Raw genomic sequence first — 13174 nt, 5'->3', positions numbered from 1 at the left:
GGTAACAGTAAACTCAAAGTGATTGATCTACAGATAATTTACGTTGGCAAGGAGGGCTACAAGTCAGCTATCAAGCGGACTGACAGACGCTGCACTCTCATATGCAGGAGTGAATAGGTTCCCTGGATACTGGCATGTCTACAGCATCAAGAATCTAAATTAGCAAGAGCAAAGATTGTGGTGCCTTAACACAGAGACTGACGAGGACGTGCTCTAAAAGGACCCCCAGACCATCAGCCAAACTAATCTCCCCTCCAACCTGCATGTGGTCAAATGCCATTTTATTCTGGATCATATTGACAGAATTAAAAGAAGTTGAGAGGAAAAAGAATAAATGGCTTCTTGCCTTCTTGTCTATGTTTCTGGAAGAGAGAAAGGGTGTCCTCTGTTACCAACCCTTCCTGGGGTCACTGCATGGCTTTTGGTGTTGCTCTACCACGTGAAGAAGAGGTTGTGGCTGCGCTACAGGGAATTAAATGGACAGCAGAGGTGAAAAGAGGGATTAAAGCCATTTATGTCACAAAACACCATCAGGCTGAGACTGCTACCTTAGAAGAGAAAGAAATGGGTCAGGATAAAACTGAGTGCCACATATCAGCCTCTCCACATGGTCAAGAGCCGTGTGGCCATGTACCTTGCATGGCTGAAGGGTGGGAGATGGCACCATCTCCCCTGGCCTCCCACCAGTCTCAGTAGGGCACAGGCAGACTGGGCATGCTGAACGGCTCCGGGGCAGGCCGGTGGGTTTGGCTTGTTCCTCCCCACAGCTGGGGACCCTGCTTTACTTGCCAGCCCCTCTGCTGTCGCAGTTTTGATGACAGCCACCTAACACAACCTTAGGACAGGACCCCAACTGCAAGCCAGGTGCAGCTGAGAGCTGTACAGAGACTGCAGTTCTGACTTATGCAAATAGAAAGAATAGCCAGTGATCATTAAAATAATTAGACCCACTCCTATACACAAGATTTTAAGCCTCCACTTCAGATTTCATCTATATCACAAATATTAGGGTGCAGGATTAGATGTATAGTGGGGTGGGGGTGAGATCATCCCTGAAAGTGCATCATACCCAGCACACATCTCCTGAATCCAAGTGTCCCAAAGAATATTGAGGGCATCTCACAGCTCTCCTGTTTTTTCCCCTTTTCCAAATAAGCTTTGCTGAAAGTAGGATTTACAAAACTGAAAATTCATTAGAAGGTTACAGTATAAAACTCCAGCACAGAGACAATAACAAGATACAGAATAGCCCTCATTTTCCCCCTTCACAATTTTTTTCGCAGTAGTCTGAATCAAAATGAGAATCACATTATCTCATCTCCTCACTTTGGACTGCGACCCGCAGCTCTTCCATTTTCACTTACCTTGTCCGTAAGAGACAAAATGAAAGGGGAGCGTCTGAAATTTGGCAGCCCATGCACCTGTAACGCATTTCAGACCGCTTCTTCCTCTGAAGCCTCGCCAAAGACGGAGACGGAGCTTGAAAAGGGGAGATGAAAACTCCAGCCTCTCTGGAGGACACACTGAAAATCCTGCAGACTCTGGGAAAACTAAGACAGCTGAGAGTCAACCCTGCTGACTCTCGTTCTGCCAGAGAGCTGCAGCTGGTGCCAGTGAAATATTTATGCAAAGACAGCAGATGTTGCGAGCAAAGTATGAAGAAAGACAGGAGAGCTGCAGCATTAGGTTGGGGCGTCCAGTGCGGTGTTTGCTTCCTACAGTGGCCAACATCAGATGGTTAAGCAGAGTCTAAGAGCAGGACAAGCACACGGAAACAACTCCGTCTTTCCAGCCTCCAGTGACCTGCAGCTTAGGGACCTTCTGACAGACATGGAAATGTCTTTGCATTCAATACCCTGTACTCCTACGTTTCTTCTATGAATCTTCTTAGTTTGTAAACCATTTAAATTTTTAGCATTCCCAACGTCCTGCAGCAATGAGTTCCACAGCTTTCCTACATGCTGCATGAAAATGCTATGCTCTTTCATTAGTTTTCAAACTCCATCCTGCTTGTTTCATCTGTTGCCATGCAATTCTTGTATAAGAAGAAACACTCAAAGTTTTTAAAATCTGGGAGAAACATTGCCCATTTCTTCCGTATCACTGCTGCCATCTCAAAGGCTTGGTAACGTTTGTCTTTATATCAATGGCAAGATCAGAAATAACATTTGAGCATCAACAGTGCAACCTGGATAGCACTGAAGTCCCTGTGCTCATAGAGAGACTGAAGAAACTTAGAAGATCATGGAATCATAGAATCATTAAGGTTGGAAAAGACCTCTAAGATCATCAAGTCCAACTGTCAACCCAACACCACCATGCCTGCTAAACCATGTCCCCAGGTGCCATATTTACATGTTTTTTGAACACCTCCAGGGATGGGGATTCCCCCACTGCCCTGGGCAGCCTGGGCCAACGCCTGACCACTCTTTCAGGAAAGACATTTTTCCTAATATCCAATCTAAACCTGCCCTGATGCAACTTGAGGCCGTTTCCTCTCCTCCTATCACTAGTTACTTGGAAGAAGAGACCAACAAGCACCTCACTACACCCTCCTGTCAGGTAGTTGTAGAGAGTGATAAGGTCTCCCCTCAGCCTCCTCTTCTCCAGACTCAATAGCCCCAGCTCCCTCAGCCGCTCCTCATAGGAAACTTTCTCCAGGCCTTTCATCACCTTTGTTGCCCTTCTCTGGACATGCTCCAGCACCTCAATGTTCATCTTGTAGTGAGGGGCCCAAAACTGAACACAGTATTTCAGGTGCGGCCTCACCAGTGCCAAGTACAGGGGCATGATCCCTGCCCTGGTCCCGCTTGCCACTCTATTGCTGATACAAGTCAGGATGCCGTTGGCCTTCTTGGCTGTTGGCCTTCCACATGAGCATCTCTTAACACAGATGGTAGCTCAGTTCAACCCAGACCTTGGCCCAGCAAGAAACGCAAATACTTAGAGGCCCTGGAAATCCTCAGCATCTGCCTGGCATCGGCCCTTTCCCAGAGACCTTGCAGCTAAGCAAAGTCCACAAGAGCACAGAGTGGCTGGTGCCCCAAGAGAGCTAAACGTAGCTTCCCTCCCATATGGGTCAGAGATGGTGGCTCGGGCTCAAGTCTTCAGATGGTCAGCAAGCAGGTTTCGCTTGGGGTTGAACCGCAGGGAAGCTCTACCATGAGCCCAGGAGACAAGGGGCAGACTGGAATTCATGTACAAGAGGAGAGAAGACTGAGTGCCCTGTGCTAGGAGCAAGCACAGCCCTGCTGAGAAACCCCCACCAGCCTTCAAACCATTCTCCCAATTCTCCACCCCTCATCTCAAGGCAAACAAGGATCATCCATAATCCATACACCCTGACCAGCGCAAAAGCCCACCATAACGGCCCCATACAAAAGATGAAATTAACCTCAAATTGTTCATTTCAGTGAAAAAAAGGTACGAAGGAGCTGCTATACGGCCAGCTGAAGGGTTAAATGTGGTGCTACCCAGAGATAGCTCCTTTCCTAGCTCATCTCCCAGCTGCTGGGCTCTGGCCTGTTTAATGAAGATTGATTGCCTTCAGGAGGCCACCTCTGTCTAGACTGCCTCTGGCCCTTTTTTATTACCCCCACCCACGCAAGTGAACCCAGGACCCAGGCACGGAAAAATTCCAGGCAATGGAGCAGCAAGAGAATAAACTGAGTTTTCTCAGGGCAAACAGAGCCAGGTCTTCCCCAGCCCTTTCTCTTGGGCACGGACTCTCTTGGGTCTAATAAAGGCTGAGACACTGACATCGTTTCATCAATGGGGCCCAGAGAATATTTAATTTTTATACCCTGACTTGCATTCATGAGGTTTACACTAATCTACTGCTTCCAAGACCTCTTGACTTCAGGTTATGACAGTACTACGAAACTTGTGTCCTCACTGTAGAAGCCTCACTGAGCTATTGCAGCCCCAGACCCGCAGTCTGTGCACAGCAGCCTGCTGGGTCTGGGGTCTGGTGCTGGGTCTGCTGCAGAGAGCTCCCTGGAGTGCAGGACATCTGCTTTACAGTCTCACCATGAGCCACTGGGATCCCTGCAGAGACAAGGAGGACATGAGATTATTGATGACCTGGCCAACTAATGCACTCAGACCATGCCTATGCTATTGAACAAGTGGACAAAGGAGATGTCTTCTTGCCCCGAGGCCAACAGATACAATATAGCTTCTGTCCACAGTGCTAAATTATCTTTACACTCCCATCCCCAAATAGGATTCACATCTACACTGCCTGGTCCCTGGTCCATGCTGGCCCCAGACTGGACCTGTGCATTATTTGGGAGTGTGATAGTTTGCTTGGGCTAAAGCCATGCCAGGGACTGTGCCAACGTGGAACAAATTTTCCATCCGCTAATCTAGGAGCCCTAATCCCGTGGCGTGATATCTCATAGATCCCCACAACAGGAGTGAATGGAAGTCATGGGTTGTGCAATAAGTAAGGTGTACCTAGACACCATGTCTGTTCTCTGAACACACTCTTGCAGACAGTAAAAGCAAAGCAGTGGAAGAAAGAGCATTGCATGGGAAAAGATGGATGAGAACCAGACACAGGTATACTTCATATAGGGAAAAAAAGTTTCGGGTAGTAGAAGGTTTCTAGCCCTCTCAGAAGGGACCTTGCAGCAACTTCCCAAAACCTCACTGGAGCCCACATGAAGTCATGTCAAGTTATTCAGAGGATGCTGTGGTTTCAAAGGTCTTTTACCACAAGACTTCTTCTGAATAGACAGGTAGGTCAAATTTTCAAAATCCCTCGTGTCCTGCAGCGCACTGAAACTAAAGCTCGGAGCCATGAGGTCTGGAAGAACTCTAATTCCCATGACGTGGGAGCCAGAAGCAACGCAGGTTGGAGAGGCATTAACAACGGACACAACACCTAGATAAAAACACGTTAGTGATGCTTTTCCTGGCTTTTACTGAAGGCAAAGTGAAATTGGGTCCAGAATTTACAGCACACTGAATCAAAACCCCAGTGCTGAACAAAGGAAGGCCTGGAAGGTGGACTGTGATGCTGCAGCTTGCAAAACTCTAATACCTTAAGACATATTCCCTTCCAATTTCCTTGTCACCAAAGGCTTTTAAAGCAACAATCTCTACCTTGGGTGAATGCATAGTTTAGTTGTTTAATGACAATGATTCTCTGGTGCCTTGGGGGTATAGTGGATTAGTGCATTAGTTCTTCATCTCAAGGCACAAGGTGGGCCAAACTCAGTCTTCAATCATAGAAAATATGGAAAGGTTTGCAAGGAGGGAGTGTTGGCACGGCTTATTGGGGAGGACAAGTTGAGCTCACCGGAGAGTTGCTTTCCAGGGGTGAGGTGGATCAGGACTGAGTGCACAGAGGGAAGCCAGTTAAATGTTAGGCTCCAAAGGAGAAGAAAACATGCCCATGTGTTCATACAGGTAACTCTGATTCACATTCTGGACAAGAGTAAAAAAGAAAAAAATATCTCTTGTCCTCTTCTTGGCGTGTGTTTAGGTTATTTTAATTGAAAGAACATTTCTGTGAGAACCCATCAATCACCTCTGGAAAGTCATGCTGACTTGCCTAAATTATGGAGATACATAACCAATGCGGGGAGAAAAAAGGGAAAAAGCGCTTCAGGTTGAAGTTCTTCCAGCTCATTTAAAGAGATGTCAAGTTTAACGATCTTAAGGAATGAGGAGGAGGAAGGGGGAGAGGGCTAAAAAAAAATGAAGCTATTTCCATTTTCCCCCTCATCTCACCCCAAAACATGCCTGGAGTTTTTAGCCTTTACCTTTTTTGACAAGTAGCAACACACATAGGCAGTTCTAGCACCAGTACTGCTTGATCAAGGAGTTCTGCCTTGGAAATCACCCAAATAAAACTTGGCAGAGAAAAATACAAGGGGGGGAAAAAAAGGGGGGGGGGGAGTTTAAAAAGCGATGAAGAGGAGAAAGGAGGCCAGATCCTCAGCAGAGCAGTCTCTTGCATCGTTGTCGCAGGAGCCCTGCTGCTTTACACTAGCAAGGGACAGGCTCTGGGCATGTCAGAGACCCATCTGTAGGTGAGAAAACCAGCTCACGTACCTCACAGAAAATGAAACGTTGGAGACAGCAGGAATGCCTCTGAAATGCTAAGCTGTGAATGTGCAACTTGCTAAAATGTGATGCATTTAGCAAATAACTGAAATTGCTGAGGAAGTATCTACTGAGGAGGGAGTGGCAGGAATATTTGGGGGGTCTGGAAGTTTTTGATGGAACACATAATACCAAGGATGTGACAAATCAAGGAGAGGAGAGACTTACCCCTTCTAAGACACCTAAAAATACATCAGTGATTCATTTTAGTTATTTTTAAAGTGACATGATATCATAAAAGAAATGGAAATTTAAAGCTGATTACCACAAAAGGCTTCCCAACAGAGAAGAAAAAGACCAAAGCTGTGAAAGTCCAGGGGTTGGGGACATTTCAAACAAAGCTGGTGAAAGTGGAGTAGCGCTTCTCGAATTTCTATGGCTGCACATTCCCAAAACAAAGGTGAAGGAGATGAGACAGAAAGTTTTGGAGAGGTGCGCAGCAACGAGATGGCTTCTGGCAGAGCAGAGGGGTTTAGGACACGAGTCGTCTCTCCCAGCAGTGCTCGTTGACACCTGGATCAGATGCGTTTAGGTTTCAGGCATACAAAAAGGACCTCTTCCTTGCTATTGCTCTCCCACTAATATACACCTGCTGTGGAGATATGGAATGTTGGAGAGAAGAAATCCAAATCCTAGGATCTGTTCCCTTCCTTCGCATCGACTGATGCTACCTAGTCTCTCCTTGTGTCTGCAGATTAACTGTCCCAGCTATAAAATGAGATTAATAATAATAATCTGTTGAGGAAAAGCGCTGTCAGGCCTGAGGACTGTGAATGAGCAGGTGATGTTGGAAAAGCTAGGGCGGGTGAGAAGTCCCCATCTTCACCTGTGTGTTTTCCCCACCACAGTCTGAATGCTCCGAGTTCATATCGGCGAGGATCCAGCTCAACCTCGCCTACGGTAGGTGAAGCTACAAGGGTTTGCGCTTTGGGAGGTGCTCAGATGAACAGTAACGGTATCTTGGCCATGGGACGACAGCATTTGCTCACAGGTGCTAAAGAGCTGAGGGCAATAATTCCCCTAGCAGCAAAAGCCTAACTCAGTACTTTGAGTCCTACAACTGGTTGCTATCCCATTAAAATCCAGTGTGCTCTTTCCTCTTCTGCCCACACACTATTTCACAAAACAGGCTTGTGATGCAATACAGTAGAAATCATCCCCAGGGTTCACCCTCTGTATATCCCTTCCGACATGTCAGAACTGTCATTGCTTCAAAATCTCTTCTTTACCTTGCGAGGAATTCAGTTATAGGGAACAATTGCCTGGAAGAGAAAACGAGTCCAGTCTTGTCTGCACAGCCAAATACCACAGGAGTTCTTCATCTTTTAGTAGGAGAAGCAGCAGGATTGGATTCAGACATCAGCAGGGTCACATATGGAAAGGAGAGGAGCCAGACGAGGATCTCACCTAGAAGGAACCTTGCAGGGTCTTCAGGGATATCATTTATAGGTGTCTGAGTGTCTTCGTTAACTGCTACTTGTTGAGTTATTCAACCTCACCACAGCCAAAGCCTTAAACCTGGCACCCTTCTCCCGCACTGCGGATTTTTACCATGCACTAAACCTTATAAACCATCAGGAGTCATCTTCTCAAGTCTCTCAAGAAAACTGCACAGAGAGAAAACAGTTAAGTCCAGGCCACATCAGATGCCAGTTAAAGGGCAGTGAGGCCGTCACCGTCGTCCAACACGCAACAGTCTGTCACTTTACCAGTTCTCCCATTCTTTGGAAATGCCCTGAACACAGAAATGCAATTCCTTGTGGACTGGAGAGTCCAATCTGCCCATTCTGAATCCCTCCTCTGGAACACCCACCATGAAAAGACATTATCATTGTCATAAAGACCTTTTGATTTGAGATCATAGAATCATAGAGCGGTTTGGGTTGGAAGGAACCTTACAGACCATCTTGTTCCAACCCCCTTGCCATGGCCAGGGACCCCTTCCACCAGCCCAGGGTGTTCAAAGCCTCGTCCAACCTGGCCTTGAGCACTGCCAGGGAGGGGGCAGCCACAGCTTCTCTGGGAAACCTGGGCCTCACCACCCTTACCATAAAGAATTTCTTTCTTATATCTAATCTAAATCTCCCCTCTTCCAGTTTGAAGCCATTGCCCCTTGTCCTGTCACTCCAGGCCCTTGTCACAAGCCCCTCTCCAGCTCTCTCGCAGCCCCTCCAGGCCCTGGCAGCTGCTCTAAGGTCTCCCCGCAGCCTTCTCCTCTCCAGGCTGAGCAGCCCCAGCTCTCCCAGCCTTTCCTCCCAGCAGAGGGGTTCCAGCCCTCGCACCATGGCTGGGGCCTCCTCTGGCCCCGCTCCCACCGCTCCAGCTCTGTCCTGTGCTGAGGGCTCCAGAGTTGGACGCAGATGACAGGTCACACCCCATTTCAACAGAGACACCATTGCTGGTCAGGAGAGGTTTGAGTGATCAGTGAAATATCTAGATGGACCAAAGATGCTGTTATACTGAGGAAGGTCAAGATGGAGCTCGGATGTAATAAAACTTGTTAATGTCTCCTCTTGCAGCAACTCTGTCTAACAAATGGCTTCTCTTTACGTGCAGCATCTCCATCTGACCACAAACTCAGCTGTGAAGTAGTCTAAAGTGAAGCCAGATGTGAAGTAGTCTAAGGTGAATCCAAAGGCGAAATCTAAGGTGAAATAATGAATTATTTGTAAGTTTTAGTTTACATAGTTAGGAATTGGGCATTTCCTTAGCTTTCAAAATCTGCCAGGACTGCAGAAATCACTGTCTCGGAGAAGCTTAAATTAAACACGCTACCTTGGCAGATCCGCTTCAGAGATAGTCACACAATACCTGCGTGAGAGCCCCGCCACCACCGATGCCCTGCGGTTTGAATAGGCATTTGCAGCACTAAAAGTACGAGCAGCTTCGGGCTGAGCCAAAGGTCGATAACTGCTCTGGGACAGATTCACATCCTCTGCGGACCCGGCATGGAGAAGCCCTGCAGCCCCTGTACGTGGGTGTTCATGTCAGAAACACCTGCCTTTTCCTGGCCTGCGTCACACGCGTATTGATCACGAAAACAGGCGAGACTGGTTTGATTGATTTGCTTCCCAGGCACCGAGAACACGACTGGTTTACTTCTCAGACAAAGCCACGCTTTAGAAAATTAGAGAGGAGAGAAAGCCTTGCTGGGAAAGCTCAACTTTGAGAAGCAAGATTTTGCCTGCATCAAAATGTCAGAGTCCTTGGTGTTCCGTCAGACTTTGCCACACCTAACAGGCTCAAAAATCGTTTTTCTGGAAATGAAACATGAGAACTTTTCATGCAGGAGCCTACAGCTCTGCCTGGTTTCTCCCATCAGCGCATTTGTTCCCAAGGCAAGGACCAAAAATCTACGACCCTTCGGGGAATCGAGGCCTGACTGTCTGTGTATGGGGGCTGGGAAAAGCGGCAAACTACCACTCAGATCTGGCTTCCTAGATTCCCTGTCCTCGTTTCCTCGCTGGCACGCGGTAGATGGCTCACAGTGTGGTTCTCGGGCAGAGCTGAAGGATGCAGATCTGAAGCATTCAGCCAGCCGACGCAAAGCCCTCCACCCAGCATACCCACATACAGATTTTGCTCTGCACCGCGTTTCAGAAGTCAGGAACTCAAAACGCCGCCAGGGCTTATTCAAACCTTGAAGTGCTGGAGATTTGTACTAGAGAAGACGCCCCCAGCCCCCAGCCTGCTTTTCAGGCAGAAACAGACTCCTCAGTGTTTCCATAATGTGAAAACATGTTGTGTTTTATTTCAGCCATCTCTGAAGAAAATCAAAATAATGCTGGCAGAAGCAAGACGATGTTTGTAGGTAGAAGTAATATCTTTTATTAGAGCATCTGCTGTTGTTGGAAAAAAACAGATAAGCCCTGAGCAGTAAAGAAAATATTTTGTCCTGTAGCTGAAGGCTTATTTAATTTTCCAGCTATATTATTTCAACATACAGACCTCATCTTGTCTGACTCCTTAGACCATCCTGACTGCAGGAACATGGCCTCAGGAGCATTGCTGTCCATTCACAGCACGGAAGACAACTCGGCTGCGTTGGCAACGAGTTATTATTTACTCCTGGTAGAGAGACGGGGCTGAGAAATCATTCTCTCTCATCACATGCTTACACTGACATCACTGGCTGTCCGCTTTTTGACACAGTGAAGCTGAACTGATTTTTAAATTACTTTTAGAATGGTAACTTTTAACACGAATATAATTTTTTCTGTGTTCTGACATTATTCTGCCATTTATTTTGGTATCATAGAATTGACGTGAACTGACTTTTGAATGGATTTAATTTTTATTTCAAGGAGTAAGTTGTACTATTAGATCCTAGATCTGTGGGCTGTGTACCAAGGAGCTCGCCACCTTGGTCCAGCATCACAGCGGGGATGGACCAACCTCACTCCACGCGAAGGAAAAAAGGGCAAATCCAGCAGCTACCTCTCTCGCCTCACACCGAGGTGACCTGGAAGTTTTCGCAGCGATATGAGCTCCCACCCCCTACGAGCTAGACCATGAACTCAACAGACGGAGAACTCTCCTCAGCCAGACCATTCATCCCAGCAGCTCTCTCGTAGTTATGATGTTAAGAAGGATGTTAAGTACTCACTAGCCCAGACACAACTGCCCTCCCGGAGGTGCCAGGCTGCAATGAACAGCTCAAAATGCTCGATGTGCTGACATTTTGGCTTCACTGTTACGCTGGAGCAGTTCAAAAGCAGCAATTTGTTCTGTGGCTTAATGCATTTAGGAACCAAGGTGCAGCACATTTATTGTGGCAGAAAAACAACCTCAGCCCCCCCCCCCCCCCCCCCCCGCCTTTGAAGCACAAAGAAAGCGAATGAAAGGCGAAAAAGTGAGCACCCAAGGTAGCAAAAGCTTATTAGTGAAGGGGACAGAAAAAAATCGATCATTCTGACCTGCGCAGCAGCTGAGGATGTGGAAGCAGGAAACCCTGGAGATACTACAAAGTGCCAGCGAGCCTGAGCAATCGTCTTTGTTTGTTGCTAATGAGCCATGATGCTTTTTAATAATATATAAGCCATTTAAAAGGACTTGATGGGAAGACCAAGGAAGTCAGTCGAAGCGTTTCTGCCTAGAATGAGGTCAGAAAACACTGAAACGTTTCGTGAAACAGGGGAACAATGAACTCCTGCCAAACCCAGAGCAAGAGCTCAGCAAAACTGCTGGTTCTCAGCAGTTCTCAGAGGCCCCTCCCAGACACTTCGCCCCCCAAAGTGTTATTTTCTGGCAGACCACCCTCCTAGAGGACATGTCCCAAGCTGAAACTCCTGGAAACATCACAAGGGAGGCCCCAGATCCCTTGGGTCTGTGGTGTTTTTATCAAGAGACCATAGGGTTTCTACCTGTGGGCAAAGCCCACCAGGTACCGAAGGATTCCCAGATGCCATTGCCAGTTTCCAGGTTTCCGGGCATAGCTCATGTAAGCCATGCTCCAACCACCCTGGGTTTCCAGCCCCCACGTACGGAGTCAAAGCCCTGGGATCTCCAACTTCGATTCAAAGAGCCCAGAAACTCTCGCAGTGAGCGAAAGAAATGGGCAACCCTGGCAGTTTTGCCCCTGTCATGAGCTGCTTTTAGCAGCAGGGAAGCTGCCAAGGCTGTCACGTTCCCCGAAGAGCTGGAAATCAAAAAAAGAAGTGCTTCATTTTTCGGACTGACCATAGTTCTTTGCAATGTGTTCATGGGATTTCACACTTGTAATTAAAGGGAAAAAAGCAGAAAAAGATTTGGGTCTGATTAAGACCAAAACTTTATTATAACCAAAATTAAATACCTACAGCATGAAAATTCCACTTTTTGATCAATATGGCTTCTACTGATCACAGAGGGCTTTGACAAGACACTGGTACATGCTTCGCAGGGCTCTCTGCACAGATTTAGAAGAAGATGCTTCACCCCTGACTGATATGCAACTGCGTTAACAACAGAAAACATGAATTGCTCCAACCACAGGAATGCAAATATGCACTTCAGAACGAGGGATAAGGAGAAATCTAACAGAGACAAAGGAAAACTGAAGGAGCAATAGACACCGTATTAAGCCCTACCAAAAGTCCACGCCAGACCTGGACAGGCTGGAAAGTTGGGCAGAGAGAAATCTGATGAGGTTCAACAAGGGCAAGTGCAGGGTCCTGCAGCTGGGGAGGAACAACCCCAGGCACCAGTACAGGCTGGGGCTGACCTGCTGGAGAGCAGCTCTGTGGAGAGGGACCTGGGTGTGCTGGTGGACAACAGGGTGACCATGAGCCAGCAGTGTGCCCTGGGTGTCAAGAAAGCCAATGGGATCCTGGGGTGCATCAAGAGGAGTGTGGCCAGCAGGTCGAGGGAGGTTATATATCTGGAGGTTATATATCTGGAGATATTCAAGACCCGCGTGGACAAGGTCCTGTGCAGCCTGCTCTGGGTGACCCTGCTTCGGTGGGGGGTTGGACTGGATGACCCACAAAGGTCCCATCCAACCCCGAACATTCTGTGATTCTGTGATCTCAGGGCAGGATCCTTGGAGAGGTTTCACTGTTTTAATTCATGTTTTTATTGTGACTGACACAACACCATCTCCATCCTGACCTCCTGACAGGAGAAACGAAAAGTACCAAGTCATGAAGGGAATTAATAAATATGTAATTGCAGCTGGTCTTGGTACAGCACTTCTGTATGTGATTTGTCCTCACACCGACAACCCTCTCACCCAAACTCTCTCTCCCCAGCACCGCAGTGCCCTTCTCTCCCAGTGAATGGCCATGTCCGCTGCTCTAGACCGCTAATTTTTTCCTCCATTTCCCCCCGTGAAGCCACGGGCTGCGGCTGGTGCTGTCGGACCCGCATGGCCCCCCAGCCACCCCCCCACCGCCATTCGTGCACCTTTTCCTCCCTTCTCACAGAATCACAGAATGGTAGGGGTTGGAAGGGACCTCTGTGGGTCACCCAGTCCAACCCCCTGCCAAAGAAGGGTCACCCTGAGCAGGCTGCACAGGACCTTGTCCAGGCGGGTCTTGAATATCTCCAGAGAAGGAGAATCCACAACCTCCCTGGGCAGCCT

The 13174-nt window shown here is 47.8% G+C and overlaps 1 protein-coding gene across 1 annotated transcript in view; it reads right to left on the bottom strand.

Annotated features, from left to right (window-relative positions):
* LOC142362173 (uncharacterized) overlaps positions 1-1405 on the bottom strand; it is a 137726-nt gene extending 136321 nt beyond the window's left edge. Inside the window, exon 1 of the mRNA XM_075428237.1 lies at positions 1365-1405. The gene's annotated coding sequence lies outside the window, so the exon portion shown is untranslated. The remainder of the gene's footprint in view (positions 1-1364) is intronic.
* Positions 1406-13174: the final 11769 nt, after the last annotated feature.

This window comes from Opisthocomus hoazin, chromosome 8, assembly GCF_030867145.1.
Source record: "Opisthocomus hoazin isolate bOpiHoa1 chromosome 8, bOpiHoa1.hap1, whole genome shotgun sequence".
Classification (NCBI taxonomy): Eukaryota; Metazoa; Chordata; class Aves; order Opisthocomiformes; family Opisthocomidae; genus Opisthocomus; species Opisthocomus hoazin.
Note: the sequence above shows the minus strand (reverse complement) of the source record. Positions and strands in the feature narration are given on the sequence as shown.